Source organism: Carassius auratus, chromosome 22 (assembly GCF_003368295.1).
Source record: "Carassius auratus strain Wakin chromosome 22, ASM336829v1, whole genome shotgun sequence".
NCBI lineage: Eukaryota > Metazoa > Chordata > Actinopteri > Cypriniformes > Cyprinidae > Carassius > Carassius auratus.
Genome location: NC_039264.1, coordinates 17,726,809 through 17,752,591, shown reverse-complemented (window position 1 = coordinate 17,752,591; position 25,783 = coordinate 17,726,809). Strand labels below are relative to the sequence as shown.

At 37.1% G+C, this 25,783-nt stretch overlaps 1 long non-coding RNA gene across 1 annotated transcript; it reads right to left on the bottom strand.

Annotated features, from left to right (window-relative positions):
• Positions 1 to 805: 805 nt before the first annotated feature.
• On the bottom strand, positions 806 to 24,832 carry LOC113039865 (uncharacterized). Its single transcript, XR_003275093.1, has 3 exons — positions 23,491 to 24,832; positions 4,049 to 4,235; positions 806 to 3,605 (listed from the first exon to the last, which is right to left on the bottom strand). It is a non-coding gene; the product is annotated as an uncharacterized LOC113039865 (long non-coding RNA).
• Positions 24,833 to 25,783: the final 951 nt, after the last annotated feature.

Genomic DNA, 25,783 nt, shown 5'->3' with positions numbered 1-25,783 from the left:
CTAGTTATGGATGTGCTTATTATAATTAACTAGTTCCTAAAAGCTGCATTAAAAATGAGACTTCAGTGACAAATTATAATATGAAAAACGTCAGTCTGCTTTCAATTTGGTGTCTAATTTAGTGTCATTCTGACTGAGAAGTATAAAGCCGACTCTTTATCAAAAGAACTCAAACAAGCAATTTTGATGATGATGAAAAAGAAAATAAATAGCAAAGTATGAAAGTGCAATTATTATCGGTTTTATTTTAGTATAATTTAGATACTAGCATTTTAAGTAATATTTAAAGTTTTATAATTTCAGTTTTTATTTTTTACTTTTTTTGTCTGTATAGGTTTTTTATTATTATTTTGGTTTTAGTTATTTTAGAACATCAAGTTAAACTAAATTATAATTAATAGAACAAGAATAGTCAGAAAGGTTCTTTTTTATCAAGTAAAAACAAATAACTTTTTAAAAATATTTTATTTCACTTTAGTTAATGTTTGTTTTATGTATATTTATTTACTTTGGTTATATTTTACAGAATAAGAATATATTATGTAATATATAACAATTTGTTTAAAAGGTTTGCAAACCAAATGTTATTACACTTTTGTTCATATAGCAGTACTTTTAAATTAAAAAGTGCACAATACACTACTTTTAAATGCATCATTAGTTTTGTGCATAACGGTGTGATTAATAGCGATTAATCATAGATGATCATGCGATTAATCGTGATAAAAAATTAACTGTTGCCCAGCACTAATATATAAATGTGTGTGTGTGTGTGTGTGTGTGTGTGTGTGTGTGTGTATGCATGTATATGTATGCATGTACATAACTGCCATCCATTATGGATTGAATGTTGCCCTCTTGATTGTTAAGTTGAGTGGCTCTTTATTTGCTGTGTGGCTGTGGAGGGCTATCATAATGAACGTGTGATTCTACATTAGATGTTTTAAATTGTGAAGAGCATTTTTTTGCCGCCTCTGTAGCCCACTCTGATTTTTGATGCACCGTTGGATGCATTAGTACCTCTATGCTTCCCAAACACCCAACCACCCGTTCCTGCCAAACAAGAGCCATTTTGTCAATTACGTTCTTCCAGAGTCACTTTAGCTAAATTCACACTTCACAGCTAATTAAGAAGAGCGCTGTGTTCTCGTGTGCATAGTAAGAGAATCACATTTGGTATGCCAATGCAATATGCACAAAGCCTCCTTTTTTCCCATTGAAAACTTCTTATTAGCCCTAAAACAAGTTATTTAGTTGAGAATCTTTGATTGGATGGTGTTATAGCTTTCAAAATGGAGCTAAATCAATGCAGTGCTGTTAAAAACATTGCAAAATAGTGCACAACAAGATCAGGAATATGCAATTTGAAACTATTTCTTATTTTAAAAGCCGCTTCATCTGTTACCCTAACCATCAACGTGTGTTGCTGACAGCTGTGTTGCTCTATAAACCACTTTATCCACACTCGATTCAAGGTTTAGTCATCTACATAGTGTCATTAGGTTGTGATTGTGACGCAGACGCTCTCCGGATATCCTATTGGCCGATGTTTTTCAGCTTATTAGTGCTGACGCATTTGTGGAGTATCTGGAGCTCAGCAGCCCTCCACCCTCCAGAATCATTTCCCTTTGTCTTTTATCTTCTGACAGTGCTCGTACATTGTGCGTGTTATCGCATGAGCTAATATCTAACTGCTATGCACAGCTTCCCGAAACAATATTAGTTAATCAGTCCGCCTTCGCCCACAGCACAAAAGTACAGCCACTGCGCGTGCTACACAGAGTGAGCTCAAATGTAGAAAAAAAGGTAGAAATTAGCCTAATAATGTTCTTAAAATTTCCACTCCAACTTGTAATACATAAGAAAATGTCAATTTCAGAAATGCATGAACAACCACAAATATTTTATTCATTTCAAAATAACTTGGAAGATATAAACAGTTTAAAGGTGTCACTGTTTGACTGTTACTTTATAAAAATCAAGTTTTTGTACTTTTAATGCCATATTTAGTAATATTTGTGAATTATGTTTGCAGTATCGATTATTTTGTAATCCATTTTTTTTTTGGGAACGCCCCTGATATTATATATATGTGTGTGTGTATGTGTGTGTATAATGGTTATTGTTGTTTTATTTGCACATTTCATGAACAATTTGTTGGTTTTATTCAATGAATGAAGCATATTTAGATACAATTACACATAGTTTATTTATCAATTACTTCTTAAATATGAGTTGGAAAAAAAAAACCGTATAAATTTAGTTATAGCAACCTGATACTACAATTTAAATGATTTTGTTTCTCATTAATCTACACTCTGTACCTGTGCAATCACTATAAAAATGCAGTTGTAACAATCTAACTCTCAATACAAGGCTGTAAAGTCACTTTTGTGTATGGATGTAAACTAATATGGGTTATAATTTGATACTCTAACCATAATAATCAATCTACTTGTCATATAAAGTGCACACATTTGTTCAGAAGCCTTGGATTAAACATGTTGATAACATTGATGATAGAGCGTCAACTTGTTGTCTACCATTCACCTTCAGTGTATGGACATATATACAGCTGACAACTTTCAACAAATATCAGTGTTTTGAAAATGAACAAAAGTTTGAAATGACAATTGGGATCAATTGGGAATAATCATAGCACACATAACGATGCAAGGTGTGCTGGGCAGTCCTCGTCGTCTCATCAACCATCAGGAACATCTCGGCCTGTTCTTCATTGAAATATTTCAGAAGCAGCATCACGCATCCGGGAAGATCAGCATCTAGATGCTTTGCTTTGGCGATTTCCATGCCTGCTAAGATTATCCTCCATTTTACTATTCTTCTCATGGGACATGAGGTAGGAAATGACTCTTTTTACATTTACTTGCCACAGCTTCTCTGTCTGCATCCGTACCTGTTAGCTCTTTAATGTGAAACCTTATCCAGCACATCTTCAACACATATGGCCACTCTTCATTCCATTTATTATGTTGCTTCTCTGAGTGCAGAAAGTTGCCAGCATTTTATTTCAGTACTTTCTGTGTTCTTGCTTTTGTTTTTTTGTGCATGTTCTTTAATTCTTCTTGTGCACATCTACATCGGGTTTCTTCAGTTTTATCTGGCGGCAACCGCTTTGGTTCCCAATTTATACAACCATAGGTATCCACTCTTGTCATCTTTTCCCTCACTTGCGCTGAATGTCTTTTTTTTTTTTCAGGTAAAGTGAGATTTCCCCCCTTTTCGTGTTGTCAACTCTACTCTGCAGCTGCTTGGTAAGGGAGTCATAACCACCACCTACATCTCTGAATGATTGAGGAGAAGCTAAAACAATCTTCCTGTCGATTTCACCAAGATGTTTCTTCCCTGGTTCAGGCAGATGGTCAGGATTTACCCTACCATCAGCTCAATCAGTTCACGTATTTCACGTCCGCATGGCCGCTCTTTGTTTTTCAGCTTTCTAGCCATTTCTGGTGGCATTTTAGTTCAAGGTATCTCAGAATTGAAGTGAATTGTTGTCCAGTGGAGTGTGTCTATGAGGAGTCGAGACTTCACTCGACCTTGATGTAGACAGAGGAGAGTTGAATTATCTGCACTGTATTCACCTGGAGACAGCACGAAACGCATTTAAAACAATTCATTACATTTTAGCATAAAGTAATATTAATATTATGAAAACAATTACTATGCAAATCGTTATGAACAAAAAACTGTGATATTTCGGTTGCAGTGGTTTTGTTGCTTAATTTTCTTGCAATTAAATTGCAGATGTCGTTTTTTGACTCATTTTACATTTACTTCATTTTACTTAATTTACTAAATTGTAATGGATGCTGAGAGATTATAAAATATGGTTTTATTATTCTTGAAGTATCCAGATTTTGGTATGATAGAGTGAACAACTATACTAAAGCATAAAGAATATTCTACTATTTATAACCATATATATAAAAACTTATTGGGCTTTTTTTTTTTTTTTTATTCTTTGCACATATTTCATGAAAAATCCATTTTTTTCTATTTTATTACATTCCCTTGTTTGTTGTACCTGTGCTTTTCTGGCTCCGAATGGCTCCATGAGGGGACATTGTGCTGTGTCCATCTCGCTGAAGTGCAACACAGGTCACATGACCTCTATTGCAGTCCTTTAGTTTCTTTGTACTTTTCACGCCTCCTGGCCATTACACTGCCTGCAATTTTCCCCCAATATGAGTCTATCTCTCTTACACAGCATGCTGGACAGACACAGACACATTTATATGTTTGAATTATTGATTTATTTAGACACAATGATTTATTTAGAGCTGCTGTAACATGTCAGTCGTGCTCTCTGCATTGAAAATGCTTCACCAAAGTACATTAAATCATCTCAAGTTGAATTGTGTTTAAACACATAGTAGCTCCAGGCTCACGTGTCGCTAAACACTGGACTAAACAATTGAGGAATTAGAAGAGAAGTGAGTCCATTACTACTTTGAGCTGTGTGTTTTATTAATATTTAAACAAAGTTTTGTGTAAGGTAGAAGTACACAATGATCAAAACAATTGTCTTCACATTAGATACAAAAGCTTGCATCAAGTGGGAACAACTAGCTAAAGGCAATTCATACACACTCATACAGTATATATTGAAATGCATTTACATGTATACATTTTTATTAATATCATTTATATTAGAAATAAATCTATACATTCTTATTCAGGTGCAATCTTATTTAAAATATCCATGGCACTGTTTTGATGTTTACTGAAACATTTCATTACTTTTAAAGCATTCAGTGCAATAAATGCAGTATGATGTACAGTGCATTCATAACTCATGTTACACATCTCTCTTGATTGCAGCAACAAACATTCAAACATGACCTTGACTTTGCTGATGTCATGAAGAGCTATGCTTTATTCAATAACACATTGAGTTTATTTATCATGAAAATGTCAAAGTAAATTGAAGAAACTTGAAATCAAACACTTGGCCGTGTCTGTCATTGCCGTCATCACCTCAAAAAGCTTCAAAAAGTCAGTAAACAATGGTAAACACCGTCTTTTTATTGAAGAATGAAATATTGATGTCACAACACACACAACGTTTTAAATAACCTTGTCAACATCATATAGATGCACACAATTGTACAATTGAATCCTAAATCCATGAAGTAGTCCCAAACAAAGCCTGGTGAAAGCATTGGGCGTTAAGAGATGAGCCATCACCTGGATCGACATCCTGCTACAGATGGTGTGCTATTTATTGAAAAGTCTCCCCGAACCTCCATTACCCACAACAGGTTCTGTCTGAATATGCCAGTATTCTGCGTTAATACCCTCTGGATCCCATCCAGTCCACTTGTCCAATCTCCCATCCAAATATACTGTACTTTAAACTTGGGAGAAGTTTTTAGAAATGTGCTCAGCTAGTTTGAAAGTGGAGTTACAACAGAAAATTAAAAACTATGATATATTGGTCAGAGACAAAATAGGGTTTTCAGCCGACAAAATAGGGTTTTTCAGGCATCAAAACAATGACAGATATGTTATGACAGCTCTGAGAGTTCAGCGTGGTAGTAAACATGGCAGTGTAAATGTGTTGGGTCTTGGTGGAATAGATCTGCTGCTTAGGCAGAGCAAGTACCGAGATTCATTACTGCTAATACGTCCACAGACATGCTGCTGTGAGCATGTAGGAAATACTGCTGCTGCACACATAACTTATATGAATAACCCCATATATAACATACATTAATCACCCCGTTGCAGACCTATACAGGTGGAGCTGGGGGAGGTGGAGGGTTGCTGAAGCATGCTGCAAATGCTACAACGAGCGCTAACAGAGCATTTGAATGTTGAGCAGCAAATTTGACTCCTGATGCGAAAAGAAACCAATCAGCTGCATTATGTGAATTATGAGTTTGACCCATCATCCTGCGCAGGTTTAAAATATATATACAAGTGCAGGCCATAACACTTTCTACTATTTCCCCAAAAACATGGGTTTATCTGTCTAATACAGCATGCTGGACAGACCCAGCCACGTTTTATGATGAATTATTGATTTATTTAGACACAATTATTTATTTAGAGCTGCTGTAACATGTCAGTCGTGCTCTCTGCATTGAAAATGCGTCACCAAAGTACATTAAAACATCTCTTGTGCAAGTTAGATGGTGGTTAAACATATTAGCTCCAGGCTCACGTGTCGCTAAACACGGGACTAAACAATTGAGGAATTAGAAGTGCAGTGAATCCATAACTACTTTGAGCTGTGTGTTTTATTAATATTTAAACAATGTTTTGTGGATGGTATAAGTACACAATGATCAAAACAATTATCTTTATATAAGATACAACAGCTTGCATCAAGTGGGAACAACTAGCTCAAGGCAACCCTCAGAGCAAATGCTAGCTTCTTTTTTACATTATTAATAATTAAAAATGTACAGAAAAAAATGTGTGTGTGTGTGTATATATATATATATATATATATATATATATATATATATATATATATATATATATATATATATATATATATATATATATATATTTTAGGGGTCTAATGATTCACTCATTTTCTCGATGCATCGATTACAAACCCTGATGATGTATATGCATCAATCTTGAAACATGGATTTTTGAATCGTGAATCATCAATTTCGGACCTTAATTGATTTAAAACGCTAAGAATCGAATGAGTAGCGATTTCTAAAGCAATTCAATGCTTTCAAAATATATACACATTAAACTACTACAAGCACAAATTAATGGAGACCATGAACAGTGTTCGTGCCTCGCAACTCTCCTTCGTGACAGATCTTTGGATTTTAATGCAGCTTTAAAATGTAAAAAAAGAAGACACTTTAGACACCCATTAAAATGTAATTCAGTGCAACAGTAGTTATAATAGTTTCTTCAAAACCTGTTTTCTTGAGAATACTGTTGATGTTAATTGATAATCAGTTTATAGATTTGCCTGCGTCTTGTCTGTCATTTAACCTCTTTCCAAGCAGACAGAATATCCATGTCAGATAAGACACTTCCAATATTATTAGACAGATGTTTTAGTAGAGCGATTGAATGTCTTTCATTTAATATGCTCACATTGCTTACGTCAGGTAAACCTGTGAGGATCACTCTTCTTGGGATTTAAATTATGAATTATGTAGCAGTCCCTAAAAAGACTGTTTTATTAAAAAGTCATATTTATTTCACTTGAATTTGGCACTTGAAGAGATTTATAACTATGTTTTCAGTGTTTATTTTATTAATCTATCAATCAATTTTAAAAATTTTTCCCCAAGAAATTTAAATAGAGATATCAACTTACATGCCAACATTTCTTTAAAAAAAAAAGAAAAAAAAAAGTAAAGACTAAAAAAAAATAGGAATGTCCCAGGCGTGATAGACAAACTTGATGTTAATTGAAGCAGCAGTGTGTAATTGGCTAGATGCACTTTAGTAATGAACCTCCGTGTGGCAGAAAAGACTGTTTTGCCAAAAATAGAAGCTGAAATGGAGGCAAAAACAATGCAGCATGGCAAAATGCAAACTTCACTCATTACCATGTATGCACTAAATTTAATGGCTTTGCCAATGGTGCGAATTTGTAGCTAAACCTCATTGCTAATGGATGCTGGTTATTAGGAATATGGAGGCCTTGGGTTGTCAGAGAGTGCTTTTAACATTCACATGGGATTTACCTTGTACTCTGGAGAAGCTCACTTCTGTCGGGGGGGGGGGGGGGGGGGGTAATCTGGGACATCAAGATTTCAAGACGTCATCAGCCCACGTCTCGCCCCTAGTCAGACACCTCTACGTCACGTAACAGCAACAAAAACATGAACAAACACTGAACGATTGTCTTTTTATTAACTAACATCAACACCAGAGCCAGACAGTAACTGATTACATTTACTTGAGTTTATTACTTAAGTACAATTTTGAGGGATCTGTACTTTACTCGAGTATCATTTTTGGGGAGTACTCATGACTTTACTCAAGTACATTTGAAAGGCAAATATTGTACTCTTTACTCCGCTACATTTTTATCCATAACCGTAAGTACCCGTTACTTCTTCGGGCCCGTCCACACGGAGACAGAGTTTACCCCCATCCAATCTCTTTTTTCCTCATCTCAAGAGATATCCGCGTATACACGAAACCACAAAACGATGTATAGTATACATGCCAGACCAGCATGTGGCGCTGTAATTCTGCCACAGAGATACACTTAAAATGGAGAAGACATGGACTATGCTCATAAACCTTGAGCGTAGTACACAAACGAACCTGGAACAATACATTTATTAATCTGTGTTAATGTTAGTTAATAAAAAGACAATCGTTCAGTGTTTGTTCATGTTTTTGTTGCTGTTACGTGACGTAGAGGTGTCTGACTAGGGGGGAGACGTGGGCTGATGACGTCATCGTTTCAGAAAATATACGGATTCGCTGTCCACACGAAAACGCAAAGGCGGCGTTTTCAAATTTATCCACTCTGGGACCCGGTTTAAAAAAATATCGGTTCCACTCTTCCAAAAAAACGGATCCGCGTGGACGAAATGCCTATCCTATAAAAAAATCTGTGCATATACAGAGAAACGCGTCTCTGTGTGGACGGAAAAATTAAAAATCTCGGAAAACCTCAATTTGTTGTTTCCCTCTCAAACGTGATTGGATTGTGCAGGCGCCACTGATTGGGACAGCCTATCAGCAATTAGCTTGAGCTTTCCGCCTAAGACTTCATGACATTTGATTAAATTGAAGTACAGTACACACACACTACGTCATGTGGTCATAGACTTAGAAAACTAAAAAATAACACCCCTCCCACTCATGGCACATGCATTTTTTTATTATGCAAATTGCTCCTGAAGTTTCTTTTAAGAAGGTACAGTAATCACATCTGAAAAGAATTTCAATATCAGTGTGTTATTGTGTTTTGGATGTTATTTTGAGATTTCATAACATCTCGTCCCATTGCTAACGGCAAAAACTCAATTACCCGGTCAGGGCAGAGCGCTCCAGACTCCAGTGTGCCTTTAAACCAATTCTGTGTTTTGTCCACAAATTGTTGTCGTAAATTGATATCAGTGAGGCGGTAATTTTGTTCTGCGTATTGAATGCATATCGCAACACACTGTTACAAAGGGGATCCGCGTATATGCTGCAACCTCTGATACCCCCAATGATTTCACATGGTTTGTATCCAGGCAACCTACTGCAACATCATTATCATTCAAGGAGGGAAGCGCCCACTTTTTTTTTTTTTTCACATGCACACTCAACTATTACCCATCAAGATGCAACTACAAACAGAGGATTTACAAACCCTGTCACATCCCACTAAAAGCTCCTAAAATAGCCACAAGGCAAGAACATACTCTTCTAATGCTTCTCTGACTTCCGCTTGTATTGAGGTTGAATTTGTGCGACACGCTCCCAATGGAAAAACCACCGCATTTACAGCCAACTATGTTTAATGGAGTCTTCTCATGGATTAGCGTTGAAAGAAATTAATCAAAGTTCCTTGTTTAATCTAGTCTGTTTTGTTTAAATGCAACTAAAGGGAGAACACCATGTCAATAAAGTAGACTGAAAGTATTAGACCACGTTAATAACATTTCAGGCACGACACACATATTGGGTTTTGAGTGTAGATCATATCACGATCTCGCATCCTGGACAAACGGCTCACGCTCATTATGTTTCAAGGCTCTCTCTATTAGCTCAGTGTGTTTTCCTGGAGCACAACACACCCGTGCTCTTCATTTCTCCAGTATGGACCAGTCCAACAGATCGTAAAGTATGTTGCAAGGCTGCAACTCAAATATATTAGCCTGAGTATGGTTCATTTGGCAATTGGAGTTGGTGTGCATCTTCGCGCTGCATCAGATCGTGGGCAGTCACATCCTGATTACACAAGGTTGAGTAAACACATCAGCGTGCACACATTACCAGGGACATATCATGAGGAGCACGAGAGGGTGGAGTACATTTTTTTTGACAGTTGAGCCGTGCACTAGTGCAAGAGTTGTATTAGACTGACATCATGAACAGCCCAGTGTCCCCATACTCACAATCTATTGTTGTCAACTCAAATCCACAACCAGAAGCTCTCAGAGCGGCGATCCTTAATCAAGCCACGGTGAATAATACCACTTACACAATTGCTATTGCTCAGAGCGCGGCCACCACAGGAGCTAATAATGGGGAAATTAATTGAGAACAATGTGGAGTGGATGATGACAGCTGTTAGTCATTCATGGAACACTCTGCATTAAATCCATTTAGAACATACTATGTGTTTACACATTATAGAAAAAGATCACAGTGTAACAGTACTAAGCGATAAAATCCAGTTTCCAGCCTTGTTTGGGCTGTAATTGTTTCTCAGCCTGACGTCCGTGTAGGAACATTTGCTCTTTACGTGATAAAACTCACGATTGAGGAAAGTTTCCAGTTTAAGATATATCGTCTCTATCTGTGCTGATTACCACAGTAAATCATAGATGTCCACAGGGCTTAAATTTTTTTTTTTTACCTATTAAACCTATTTATTTGAAACCATTTTCAACCACGGGTCCATAAAGAGACAGCAGAAGGTCCATGGAGATGATAAATAAGGACTTAGAAACCATCGCAAATAATATACATAATCTAATTTAGGGATATGCCGGTATCATATTTTCATGTTGCGATTAATTGCTAATGCTTTTACCACAGTATACAGTATTATCACGATATTGAAATTTAGTTAAAAAAAATAAAAAAAAAATTAAAATGGTCATAATACAGTATAACAGGTTTAATAACTTTTTCTTATAACAAAAATAACTTTGCAATATAGCAATACAGAAAAATATATAAACGTGCAAAGAACTATGAAGACCAATAGGTATCACTTTACAAAAATATATCATTAGTCAATCTTAGTTAATGCAATAACATTCAGAATGAGAAATAGTTACTCTTAGTTCAAATACTCTTAGTTGATGTTAGCTCATGAAATGACACAGTTGCAGCTTTCGATTTTAACAGTGTGTTATATATTGGAATGCCTAAGATTAACGAATGTTCAGAAGAATTTTTCATTGGCAGTTTGTTAACTAATGAATTAACTAATGTTAACTAATGAAGCCCTAATGTAAAGTGTGAACAATATCTAGGGTATGTTGTAGTCCAGATTAAAATGTAAAAAAAAAAAAAAAGTTTGAAAATAAATGGCCTAGTAAGTCTACATATTTAAGTATTTGGCGCTGTGACGACCAACACAGCAAATCTACAAATCTTAATCGATTTAAATGTTTTAGAAATAAGAGCAGCAGCTTTATTTATGGGGTTTCCAGGGTAAGCGCTGCATTCTCTGCAGTTAAGCGCCATCTTCTGTCAGAGAGTGAATGTGCTTTCATTCAGCGCCTCTCTCACATGTTCCCAATGTTCTTCTCATGCATGCTTGTTTACAACAGAGCACACGCGCTCTTTCAAGCAGCATACAGCACTGTTGTGCAGTTTTACCAGCTGATGAGAAAAGTATTCTTAAAGTGCATTCCAAATTCTGAATAATTTGTAATATATAATTTTTCACGGTATTTAGAAGTGTCTACGATAACAATATTGTGCATATTCATTACCGTGATATATCGCATTACCGAATATCGGCACATGTCTAATCTAATTAAAAAAAAAATATTAAAAAAATAGCTATTTTATAATTGTCAAATGGTTTCTTTAAATGCTTAGCACTGCTAAAAGCAAATATTTTGGAGCCTGATCCTCTTTGTAAACTCAGAAATGTTGATATAGATGAGAATGTAATTACCTCAGAACCCTGTTGTTTGTCGAGAGTTGGTAATTAGATCAAATTTTCCATCCGAAATACAATATGTATATCGCCTATGACGGTATTTCCTTCAGGGTCCAATTTGGACGGCAGTAAGTGATAAAAAAATTACCTCACATCCCAATGAATAACAATTACCATCTGAATAGGCCTTATGGTAATACACAGTGGACGGTGCCCTTAACTCGTATTCTCCAAACGGATGTTAAGGGCATCTGTTTTACTGACACAAGAATCCAACAAGTGTAGTGGTTCAAGACTTGAATATATACCAGAATCTAGTCATCATTTAAGATAGCAGACTGCCTTTCAAAGGCAGCTGTTTATGTAGGCAGTGAGGCGGTACACTATAGGCTTTCAATCAGAGTTAGGGGCTGTTCACACAGAACACATCTTTGTGTCTAAAACGTGAGATGCAGAGTTCAGAGATCATTTTAAAACGAGCTTGTCGCAGACTGTCTTCTATGCCATGTTGCTGTCAAATAAAACCACTGCCAACTTGCTACTGTCCACAAAATCTTGCAACGCCTCTAAAGTCTTCGGATCCGTCCACTGTTTTGGAACTGACATGATGAGTGGCACTGTGTGTAAAAGCTGAAGTTCTTTTAACTTGACACGGCATCTTAAAATAGTGGCACGACACTGCAAAAGACATGAGATGCGTGTGCAATGGTCATACACGTCTAAATAACGCGATTACATAAAAAAAACTATGAAAAACAATGACGAAGTCTATCGTAGATGTTTATCATAATTATAACTTTTATCATTCATCTTTGTTTACATGCTAAATATATATTACATCATTATCAAAGAGTGAAAGAGAAAGAGATTATTTTTTATCACAGAGTTATCACAGATAATGATCAAAGATTTATTAAAAATTGATGAAACGATCCTCATTCATCTTTAATCACCCTTGTGTGTACACAATAAACATTAATGATCAAAGGGTCGTTTATATAATGTAGAAAAACTAGATGAAATGTAGAGAAAACTAAATATGTATTTAAATACAAATACTTCCATCTCTGGCTTCAGATTGAAATATTTGTATTATTGCACATAGCGTACTGAATGGGAATGCAGGTGTTACAGAGCTGGTGGGTTTGTACAGTACGCAGCACCTGTTGGGACAGTTTAATATCCTCTCTCGCCACAGAGCTCTGCTGGGAAGAGATGGCACAGGACACGGCTAATGTGGTCGTGTCTGCTATTAGCCTCTGGGCGATACAACCTGGTATTGCTCTCTCTCTCTCTCCCTCTGTGACCATTAGGAGAACAGTAGGGGTCCTCAGCATTAGACAGAGTGGCAAAAGGGCAGAACCCTCCTACATTTTTGTCATTAAAACCCATTAACCTCCTCTGAGCAGACCACCGTGTAAGGAGAGCGTCACCTGGCTTCAGATGGAAAATACTTTTACTCATTCACTCTTTCACAGCTCTTTGATTACAGGACGCCTCTCCTCTGAAGGCTGTCTGAAAGCCGTCCTCTGATCAGAATGCAGAGCGTGTTTTTTTTTTTTTTTTCATATGTATAGGCGCCTCGGATGCATCTAGAATATCTTCTGCTTCCATTTAACAGTCAGACAAGAGCATTGTCATGGAAACGATTCCCTCCAGTCTATGGTATATGGAGAAAGAGGAGATAATTACGTGTGTGAGATAGGGGTGGGTGGGGTCTGCACTTCAAAACCAAACCGTTTGCCATCACTCATTTGATTTGCTCCGAAGCATCTCAGATTATATACATAACCAGCTCTACACAAGAACTGTAGCTTCTCGAGGAGAAAACGGAGAACTGATGTGATAAAACCAAAAACTAGCAGCCCCTGAGATTCTTATTTTTTTAAATCATATTTTCAGTGGTTCCAAATTACATCTAAAATGGCGTAAAAATTTATGTAATAAAAATGTTATTAATTTGGATATTCATTACAATTAAAAAAAGTAGCCTAAAGTGACAATTAACCAGTCAAATTGACTGTGAAAGTTGTTTCAGCTTATTAAACTCACTAAAAATATAATCGTTTTTTTAAATAAAAAAAGGCAGGATTCAAACCCATCTGCTAAACAAAAACTTGGCTTCCATTTGGTCTTAGATTTCTATAAAGAACTACAAAGTTGTTAAAGAGAGTTTTTATTCTTCAGCTTAAAGTGAAAATACATCAATGACATGCAAAGGAACAACCTTGGGTGACTTAATGAAACCAAAATGAATGATTTGAACGGCGCCTAGAAAGATAAATTAAACTTAATCTAGAATAAGTACACAAATCCATCTTCTCATGTTTAAAACATTCTGAGGGGCATCTTTGTGGAAGGTTACACAATAACGCGCAATGCTGAATATATAAATTCGGCATTAAATACCTTCTTTAAAAGCCAATAGAGGCAGAAAGAGGAACAGAGACGGTGACAGATTGATGAACTGGTGGAATTAATGAGATGTTGACATGCAAGAGGTCAAACTCTTGCGATATGCAAATTCTACATGAATATTCTCTCTCTTTTTTATCTTTCATGCTTAATGGTTATGGATACCCCAAGGGAACCCATGAATCTTGATCTTCCTCTGACTTATGGAAATATGTTCACCTTAATGAACTGTCGATTTTCAACTGGCAAACACGTAATGCGAGACTGCTAATCTTGGCGAGTTAAAAGTGTTGTTTATTTTTCACTATGCAAAGAGGAACTGTAGTTATTTTTCAGTAGGATAATCGGATGAATTGATTATCTTCAAACATTTTCAGTCGTTTTATCCCGGAGGAATCATGTTTGTGTAATTTCAGAGCAATTATATTGATCTGCAGAGGGATTTGAGATGTACTTTGCGACCAATATGTGCTTCAGGAATGCACAACACAATGAAAATAAGCCACAACACAATGGAATTAATAAGACAGACATATTTTTCATTGTCACCACAGAGGTACTCAGGATAATACAGAAGTTTGACTACTTATGTATTCCATAAAAGGGAAAGGTGTGTTGCTCATTGTTCATCCGCAGCATTTCCACAAGACTGTGCTAACATAAAAACAAACTAATTTCCCTCCGAGAAACACGCACACAAACACAAAGACTGACCTAGTTGCTAGAGTTAGGACAGAATAAGGACAGAGTCTGCTTATGCACACCCTGAATCTGTCCATCCTGAATTTAAGATTTACGCCCTTTGCACAGGAGACCACTGGCTGAACAGCAGCACAGCCTTCATATTTCAACCTGCTAGACAACTCTTTACAACTCTACAGCCTAATGCACCATGTTTGTTCAGGTCAAGGTTTCTTCACCTGATGGAGTTTCTTCACTTTCAGCTTCTGGCCTGCTTAAAACTAGCTGCACACTAGACAATTTTCAAATCTTCAATGATTTTAAAACCATGGGAGAGCACAGACATGAAGATTCAACCAATTTTTAGCCTTATAATCCTCTGAACGCGTACACTAAGCAATTATAGGAACAATTTCACAGTGACACGAGATCTCACGGAGACGTGCGAGGGCAAACAAGACGAGAAGGAAAACAAATTGAGAACAATCGACACTGGCAGCAGGCTCTCCTGGCATGCGTTCTGTTTCACAGTGAAAAACAAAGAATATGGGTGACGTATTCTGCTTACGTAGCATTTTTGTGGCTGCCAAGTTTCAGCTATAGAAGCATGCAACATATGGTAGGTGATACTTGCTCTCTCGTTGGCTATCACCAATGCGCCAGCCCTAAACTGCCACACAGCTCATACATTTTTCCACCAAGGAGTGAGAACGTAACGATTATGAAAACAATTATTTTTGATAATTACTATCTTATTTTAGTCAGTTTTTCGATAACTGTTGTTAGTTTTAGTTGTTCAGGTTTGGCATTATTTCAGTTTACGAAATAGTTTTTCCATCAATCATTTTCGTTAACGAAAATATCCTTGCTTCACACTGTTATTTTCTGAACTGAGCCAACACTGAACTGATTTAAGCTAAATAATTACACTAAATCCATCTGATGCAAAATAATAACATTCGAATTTAATTTATATGTCTTTGTTTAAATTTAACATCTCACATATACACATTACAAAAAAAAAATGGTAAACTGCAATATGTCGCGTCAAATATTTCCATGCATATGTTGGACTGAGGTATCATTCCTGATGAATACAGAGGGTGTATTCACACCTGTCTTGTTTGGTTCAATCTAATTAAAGTTAATTTCCCCCTTTGGTGTGGATCTTTTGGGCAGGTGTGTATATAGCAGTTGCACTCGGGTGCAGACCAAACCGCACCAAGACCCAGTTGAAGAGGTGGTCTCGGTCTGCTTCTACTCTGGTACGGTTAAATGGATGAACCAATGAATGGATGACCCTAAGCACATGTGTGGTTTTGTTTTCAATTTCTGGTTCTCTTGCAAAAAGGCCAGTGTGAAAGTGAACCACACCCAAAGTAGTTGGTTGAAAAGTTGAAAATTATTGACATCTGGTTGCTCGAATGACACAACAAACATTGCTTGAGTAATCTAGAGTGCTAAGGTGATGCAAATATTCACTTCACTTTTGGTGTGCACACACCATTAGGACTTCACATGCGAACTGGTTGGTCTATCCTGAAAAAAAAAAAAAAAATATATATATATATATATATATTTTTTTTTCAAATTTACAAATGCCCAAAATAGCTGTCTGAAGGTGTTGCAAATATGGGCAAATTTTCTCAGAAAGGGAAGCATTGTACTAGGCTGTGTTGCATGACTGATACTGCTTTGTCGTGTTCGGTTTGAACAGACCCTGGAATCCTATTGAAATGTGCCTGGTTACATCACAGTGTTACCGCTCATCCCTGATAAACAGCTTTAAATTGCTGCTTGTGTCTTTGACAAAATGCTGGTTTTAAAAGCCTGTGGCTGGGTCAGTAAATTGTACAATTAGGCATTTACAAAAAATAACAGGGTAACATGTCTAAACAAACCCAAAGGAGTCTGAACACATGAGCTCAATAGCAGCCGTGCGAATAGCACTACGATTAGTGACAAACAACATCAACAAGCTCTACAGGATTTTACACGGCGCTTGCTGTTGTGCCCAGCAGTATGAATGGATTTTGGGAAATGCATCAGAACTCCATTTCATCTCGAGAAACAAAGCTGAACCACTGACCTCCGCTCTCCCCGCTCTCAATTTTCTCGTTCTTTTTTTTTCAACTGTGGATCGATTGAGGCTCTCAGGGAAAAGTCCAACATGGTAGGTCTGCTACGCTGACCCTGTTTGCACTTTCTTTCCATTCCTCTCTATATCTTCCACACATCATCTCTTCTTTCCTAAAAGGCCTATTCCTGATGGGGCAGTCATGATGAAGGAAGTGTTTCTAAAGTTGGAATGCAAATGGATAGATGCATGAATAGAAAAATACAAATAGATAGGCAGTCATTATGTCATTATCTGTGGGCATTGGTCACCTTTTCCCATAAAGTCGCAGGTCACAAGTTTTACCAGTATACCAGACTTGCGCTGGAACACAACGAATTTGCACAAGCCTGCATTTCCGGTTTCCTGCCTTCGCATGCACATGAATGAAAGTCAATGGAATACAAATTTTAGTGTGACCACCCCTTACTCCGGATGGAGAGACTAAGCTGTCAACACAACGACAATGCAGATGAGACAGGTCTTAAAAAACAATTTATACTGGCTATGGAAAATAGAAAGAAAAAATCTAATTAAATATTAAAATCTCAACAGCTACAGCATAACAATAACATCTGTGATAACACTTTAGGCACTTACTGATACTTCTCACTCCTTTCTAAGACCTTTTTACACACTTGTGTTGTTTTGTCACAGAATGTGATTGGTAATGTAGATGTTTAGTTGTAACAGCAGTTCTGTCTGAGAATTATTATTATTATATCCCTGAAATGTCTACATAAAATTATTTATTCTTTCATAAGATAGTTTGAATACTTTTTATCGATTTTATCGTTTATCAATACTCTTACTAGTGGTGTTTTCTATGGCAAGAATCACTATTACTTATGCTCATACTTGGGGTTAGGGATTTGAATAATACTTCTTAATTTTGGCAGTTCATCTCTTGTGTGGGTTGCTATTTGTGGTTCGAGAAGTTTGCCGTTACAGATTGGAAGATTTTACAGTAACACACTGGCAACTGCCATGTACATGCTAAAAATCGCATAATAAAATGCATTCACAAAAGTCGAACAATTGCATAGCAACATTTTTAAATAACCTTACATCTGTATAGGAACATGCTAGGCACGTTTCTTTTACAGATTAGAGCGAAAGTTTGGCGATATTTTATAAATGTCAATAAATAAGTATTGTGAAATGGCAGTGTTTCCATTAACCGATGTTATGTGACTAAAACGTAACCTTTTGCCTCTCGTGAAAAGTCATGGCAACGGATTTACCGATTATGGCTATATTTATTCAAAGGAGGCGCATGCATGTATCTTTACCAAAGCAGCATGGAGAGCCACTTCAGGAACATGCGTGGTGCGGCTGGAATAAACACAAGCTTGACTAGAGTGGACGCAATCAGCTTCAGTGGCCATATCAGAGCCACACTGCACAGCAGACGTGTACAGTGTCAATTGTCTAAACATAAATGGCAGGGAAAGCTCCTTATTCTCGAGAGCGGTCAAATATGAAGTTTTTCTTGGAGGTTATAGTACACTGAAGAATGATCATATGACTTATTACATATGCCATGTGACCTGTAAATTGCTGTAAACATTGCATGTTTAAAAATATTCCTTTTTGCAATTGTCTGAAAAACTGCCTCATGCGAGCGTAATGTTTTTGCAATATATGGGAGCTTTTGCGAAATTGACGCATTTCGACTAAGTGTATTTTCAATTTGCAATTTTAATTTGCGCAATATGAAGGGTAACGGAAACACAGCTACTGACAACTACATTCACTCAGAAACAAATGAAGTTAGTCTTGACTAGGGTTGCCACCTTCAATACAGAGAAATAAGGGACGGCTGGGGGGGCACCCCTCGGGGCCTCGACGACCACAGGTCCGATGACGTGCCAGTGGTGGTAAATCAAAACTTAAAACATGTTTTCATAAAAATATTAATTGCTAATGAACTTTAGTAATTGTATAAGGTGGCGTGAACACAGATTTTGGATAAAATATTTGTCATTGTTTGCAGACAGTAACACCATCCAAACAGTGAAACCACATAATAAATAACCGATCTATAAATATTTCTAAATTCATGTAAAACACACAATTTTTTTTAAAATTATTATTGGTAAGTTAATCTATTTTATATAGTCAATTGTTCATTCTACATTCTAGCAACACCTGAAAACACAGCACCTTGGCAACCACATAACAATGCCCTTTCAACCATAACTGCATAGAAATATGCTTAAAACTACTCGCAACAGTTTATCAACTTCATGGGAACACAGTAAGTAAGCTGCGATGCTAACATTTAAGTGAATACACAACACCTTGGCACTAACGAAGCAACACCCTGTCAATCATATTCATATAGCAACCTCCTAAAACTATTTGCAACCATTTAACAATGGTATAGCAACATTCTGTCAATCACATTTACATAGCACTCCTTAAACCCACTCACAAACACTTTAGCCCCTGCGCAGCAACACTGTTAACCATTTACACCATTGAAACGTATAACAACATCCTAAGCAAACAGCCTCAACATTTAAGTGTATTTGGTGACTTACAACACCCCGTCAACCATTCACAACACCCTTACAAAACCTCTTCTTGAGAATATGTAGAAATCTAGTTATGAATTGATGTTTCTTTTCTGACTGCCTAGAGTTTCTTTAAATTAAATTTAAGACTGATATTTGGCGGGGGTCTACGCACACACCTGAGAAAATTAATACATGTATAAAGCAGAATGATGACTAGATGAATTGTGAGTCTGTGAGAAAAACTCGTTTGCCAGTTTGAGAGATGATCTTGGATTGTGTTTCTGTCAGTCTGGATTCAGTTGTAGCTACTTTAAGCAGTTTGGCGATAAGTGAAGCTGATCTGGTTCCAGCACCCGTAGCCGGCTTTGTAAACACGGCCTCTAGTCTCTGGGTAGCGGTTATTCACGCCGACAGATGGTGACACTCAAAACTCCCCAAGTCTCTCTGTTTTAGTCTTCCTTTGAGACGAGCCCCTTGTGCTCTCTCTCTGGATGTTTGCAATAATTAATCGGACTAAATGTCAATGCCCACTGGCTAGAGAGTGTGAGATTACAGACACCATCATTTAGCAGGTCATGATTTTGATAAGGGCAATTAGACAACAAGCTGCTGGAGAAAAATCAATGTGCCATAGCCACGGCCTGGCAAGAGAGGTAAGAGCGCTTCACACCACCCTTGCACTCATTTTGCATTCCCACATTTTTTGTACATTTTTGCTTCCCAAAGCTGCATGTCACAAGAAAGTACTAATGTAACTGGATATAAAGATAAAAAAAGTGCAGATTCACTTCACTTCACTTCACTAAGATATCATTCTTCAATTTAAATGTTAAAGGTGAAGTATTTTTATTTTTATTTTTTATATACAATTTTACACACAAACACACACATATGTATACCCACACAGTTGCATCTCAATACATTTGAATGTTATGGAAAAGTTAATTTATTTCAGTAATTCAAATCAAATTGTGAAACTATTTATTAAATAAAACTGTGTATTAAATAAATTCAATGCACACAGACTGAAGTAGTTTAAGTCTTTGGTTGTTTTAATGGTGATGATTTTGGCTCACATTTAACAAAAACCCACCAATTCACAATCTCAACAAATTAGAATATGGTGACATGCAAATCAGCAAAACACCTGCAAAGGTTTCCTGAGCTTTCTCAGTTTAGTTCACCAGGCTACATAATCATGGGAAGACTGCTGATCTGACAGTTGTCCAGAAGACAATCATTGACACCCTTCACAGGGTAAGCCAAAAACATTAATTACCAGAGAAGCTGGCTGTTCACAGAGTGCTGTATCCAAGCATGTTAACAGAAAGTTGAGTGGAAGGAAAAAGTGTGGAAGAAAAAGATGAACAACCAACCGAGAGAACCTCAGCCTTATGAGGATTGTCAAGCAAAATCGATTCAAGAATTTGAGTGAACTTCACAAGGAATGGACTGAGGCTGGGGTCAAAGCATTAAGAGCCACCACACACAGACTTGTTAAGGAATTCGCTGAACAGACAATGTCAGAGGCGTCTTACCTGGGCTAAGGAGAAGAAGAACTGGAGTGTTGCCCTGTGGTCCAAAGTCCTCTTCTCAGATGAGAGCATGTTTTGTATTTCATTTGGAAACCAAGGTCCTAGAGTCTGGAGGAAGGGTGGAGAAGATCATAGCCCAAGTTACTTAAAGTCTAATGTTAAGTTTTCACAGACTGTGATGATTTTGGGTGCAATGTCATCTGCTGGTGCTGGTCCTGTTTACCAAGACATTTTGGAGCCCTACATGATTACTTCTGTTGACCAGCTTTTGGAAGATGCTGATTTCATTTTCCAGCAGGATTTGACACCTGCCCACACTGCCAAAAGCACCAAAAGTTGGTTAAATGACCATGGTGTTGGTGCGCTTGACTGGCCAGCAAACTCACCAGACCTGAACTCCATAGAGAATCTATGGGCTATTGTTAAGATGAAAATGAGAAACAAGAGACCAAACAATGCAGATGAGCTGAAGGCCACTGTCAAAGAAACCTGGGCTTCCAGACCACCTCAGCAGTGCCACAAACTGATCACCTCCATGTCACGCCGAATTGAGACAGTAATTAAAGCAAAGGGAGCCCCTACCAAGTACTGAAGTATTATAATTTGTTGAGATGATTGGTGAGTTTTTGTTAAATGTGAGCCTAAACCATCACAATTAAAAAACCCAAGGACTTAAACTACTTCAGTCTGTGTGCATTGAATTTATTTAATACACAAATTTCACAATTCGAGTTGAATTTCTAATTTGAGATGCACCTGTGTGTGTGTGTGTGTGTGTGTGTGTGTGTGTGTATAGCAATATGTTTTAACAAGTATTGTATACATTTATAAATAAAATTAAATACATAAATATAAATGTAAAGAAATTTGAAATTGCAAGAAAGTGCAGCATTACAATACAGCCACGTTCACACAGCAGCATAATATGGTTCTCCGTTCTTTATTTGAGTCTTTAATACAGTTACATTCCCACACAGTATGGTTATTTACACAAGTGACAACTGCATTGGCGGATTTCGATAGTGACTGTGAATTTGTATCATGGTAATTGTTTGTTTTGGATCAAGGGTTATTCCATCTGAATGATACTGGATGCAAGACAGATGAGGTTTTGCTTTGAAATGCAATGAGCACTAAGTAAAGCAGATCAATAAATCCACTCCGTTGACATATTAATTTCTGAGCCCCAGTATTTCAGCAGCTGGCATAATCAATTCAGCAGCAACGATTCGGGAGAGATAGCCGACACTACAGTTGTGTGTAATGAATGCATTAGTCAGTACAATAGAGACCTTATTGCATTTTGCTGAACCTTTTCATCTCTTCACCCTTCTTCGTCTTAGAGTCACACTTAACAAAGCCAAGCTTAACCCTCTGGTTTAGCATTTCATCAAACGAGGCTTCTGATAGTAACCCTAGAGAACAAAGTTTCGCTGAAATGCACAAGTTCAAGAAAAGATGGGATCGACATCTTTGGATTTGGTGATCTTTCAGGCGTAATCCTGTTATAACTTTCACCTTCTGTTGCAACATACAAAGGGATTTGTATTTGTGTGAGTTTTTGGGACAAACCCCACACACTCTCAGATTCATGGAGAAACATATTACAATACATCCTTGAGTCTCATGAAGCACCTTAGAAACCAGATATCAATGCCCTGCCAACCAATGACTGGAAACACCATGAATGTCACTCAGAAAAAGCTTCGCAACTGCAGAGTAACAGCCGAACACCCTAAGAACTGTATAACAACATGCTACGTTTGTTTTGGCACTTTCCCACTGAGAATGGGTAACAAATTTGGACACTTTGACCTGCAACACTGCTCAAAAAGTTGCCCTGTGTATCATCAGCCTAACAATTGTATAGAAACATACTAAAAATATCCAAAACACATTGCAATGCCCTTGCAACCATCCACAACACCCAAACAATTGTATAGTACCCCCCCCCCAAAAAAACACTTAGAACCACTGAACCATAGCAACTGTGTGTCAACACCATCACAATCACTCAGAACTCCTTAAAACTTGTATAACAGTATGCTATAACCATTCAGAGCACCCTAGCAACCAAACAGCAACACCCTGGCAACCACGGAAGAAAATGGTAAACAAATGAAATTGGCCTTGACATTTAAGTGTATTTGGTAAATGGCGTCACCATCTTTGGATCGTTTTAGGCGTAATCCAGTTAAAACTTTGAATGCCACCTTCTGTTGCAACATACGAATGCGGATTTCTTTTTCGGTACGTTTTCGGGACAAAAATGAGACACACACACACACACACACACAATAAAAAGCGTTAAGCATGCCTAGGGCATACTTCATCCCATATTGTCTTCTACATATAAAAAAATCAAGTGTTTTTTTCTTGTTTGTGCGAAAGTTCAGAGTGATTTATCGAGGCTGAAGATACCTGTGTTTAACATTCAGGGTAATTAGATCCTAATGCGACTGCTGTCAGCACGAACATGTTCTCCTGTTTCCAACATGGTAACAGCACGCAGACTGAAGATGTCGAGGGTTGCTGAGCAGGTCTGTATGTAGAGGTCCGCTGAGACACAGAACAGTCGGATAATGGGTTTTATTTTAAATGTACACACACTAAAAGGACGTGTGTGGAAGTTCAGACACCAGTGTGTGTGTGTGTGTGTGTGTGTGTGTGTGTTTCTCACGATGTGCATCATGCTTTCGTCCCTGTTTCTGGGACAGCGTCGGCCCATTAGTGCATTCTCCTCCGTCCAGCTTGAGGAATTTTCCCAGCATGCATCTGAGGATGATGGGACCTCAGCAGGTGCTCTCGTACCGGTAAACTCAGCTCAATGACTAGAGAGCGAGACAGACTGAGAGGGAATAATAAGCTGAAAAAAAGGAGCAAAGAATACATTTGCTTCTGCGTGACTTGTCAGTTGAGTCTACCGTGCATCCGGAAAGTTTTCACATCGCTTCACTTTTTCCACGTTTTGTTATGTTACAGCCTTATTCCAAAATGGATTAAATCCTTTATTTTCCTCAGAATTCCACAAACAATACCCCATAATGTCCACCTGAAAAGAAGTTTGTTTGAAATCTTTGCAAATGTACTAAAAAAAAAAAATGAAAAAAAAAAAAAAAAAATGGAAAAATAAATAAAGATTCACATAAGTGCATAATATTCACAGCCTTTGCTCAGTACTTTGTTGAAGCACCTTTGGCACCAATAACAGCCTCGAATTGTTTTGGGTATGATGCGACAAGCTTTGCTCATCAGCAGTTGGCAATTATCTGCCATTCTTCCCCTCATCTCTTCACCTCTCAAGCTCTGTCAGGTTGGATGGGGCAGACACACATTTTCAGGTTTCTCAAGAAATATTTGACTGTGTTCAAGCCGCTGTGGCTGGGCCAATCGAATGGTGCTTCTCAATATCCCTCCGCTTTTCCTCGCTCCTTCATCCTCCATCCTTTGACCCGGAAACTGATCGAGCACAGCCATCTTGTAATAATTGCACCATGAGGAGTGAGGAGGCTCCGGAAGAGTCATGAACAAGTTGTGTGAAGGCTGATCAGCAGAAACAGGATGCACCTGAGATCAATTTTGAGCCTTACGGTAATGAATAGTTTTTATTTTATTTTTCTTTTCTTTTATTTTTATAAATTTGCAAAGATTTCAAACAGACTTTATGGGGTATGGTTTGTAAAAAAATTTAAGGAAAATAATGAATTTGCTTTGTTACATTTTTTTGTTTGTTTATTTTTGTATTTTGTTTTCTTTTTCTGTTTCTTTTTGTTCATATTGTGTTGCGTTTGTATTTTGTCATACTTTTTTCAGTTTTTTTGTTTTGCTTTTTTGTTTGTTTTTTCGTGAAGTGTTTTGTTGTGTTTTGGCTTTGTTTCGTTTTTTTGTATTTTCCTTTTTGTTTGTTTTTTCGTGAAGTGTTTTGTTTTGTTTTTGCTTTGTTTTGATTGTATTGTATTTTTTTTATCTTATTTATATTTTTTCTTTTTTTTTCTTGTTTTTCTTTTTGTTCTTACTGTGTTGTGCCATATATTTTTTGTATTTGTTTGTATTGTTCTGTTTTGTTTCATTTTTTTTTTGTGATGTTGTTTTGTTTTTTTGTTACTGTTTTTACTTTTTTTTTTTTAAGTGTCTTCGACTTTGATAAAATTTTCCTTTTTATTTTTTGTCTGCTACAAATTAAAGTGGTTTAGAAATGTATAATTCCTTAAAATCTGTAAACTAGTCTAAAGTAGATACTATTGTTTTTGCTATTTGCACAGTTGCTTTGCCATTACATTGTGTAGGACACTCGTGCCAGTAAGCACTTTGAGAAATAAAACTGAAATTTGAAATAGGAGAGAGCTAAGAATACAGGAAATGAGAGGTCAGTCTTCATCTTAGTTACACACACGCACACTGAATTACCGAAGTGTGCCAAGACAAAAGAACGGAGCACAACGAGACACTCTGACAGCTGAGAGGATGATTGTCATGTCACCATGTCCCTCCTCCGTCTTGATCTTCTTTCTCTTTGTACCGTCTCTGCCGTACACACACAGTTGTTGAAGATGAAGATGACTCACAGGTGTTAACGTGGGAGGAGTGGCACATGAGGTCAGCAGTATCTCTCTGCCTTCATTACCGATCACTTACACACACACACACACACACACACACTCTTATGCATGCACTCACAACCGTACACACATTATTTAAATGCTCCATGTATATG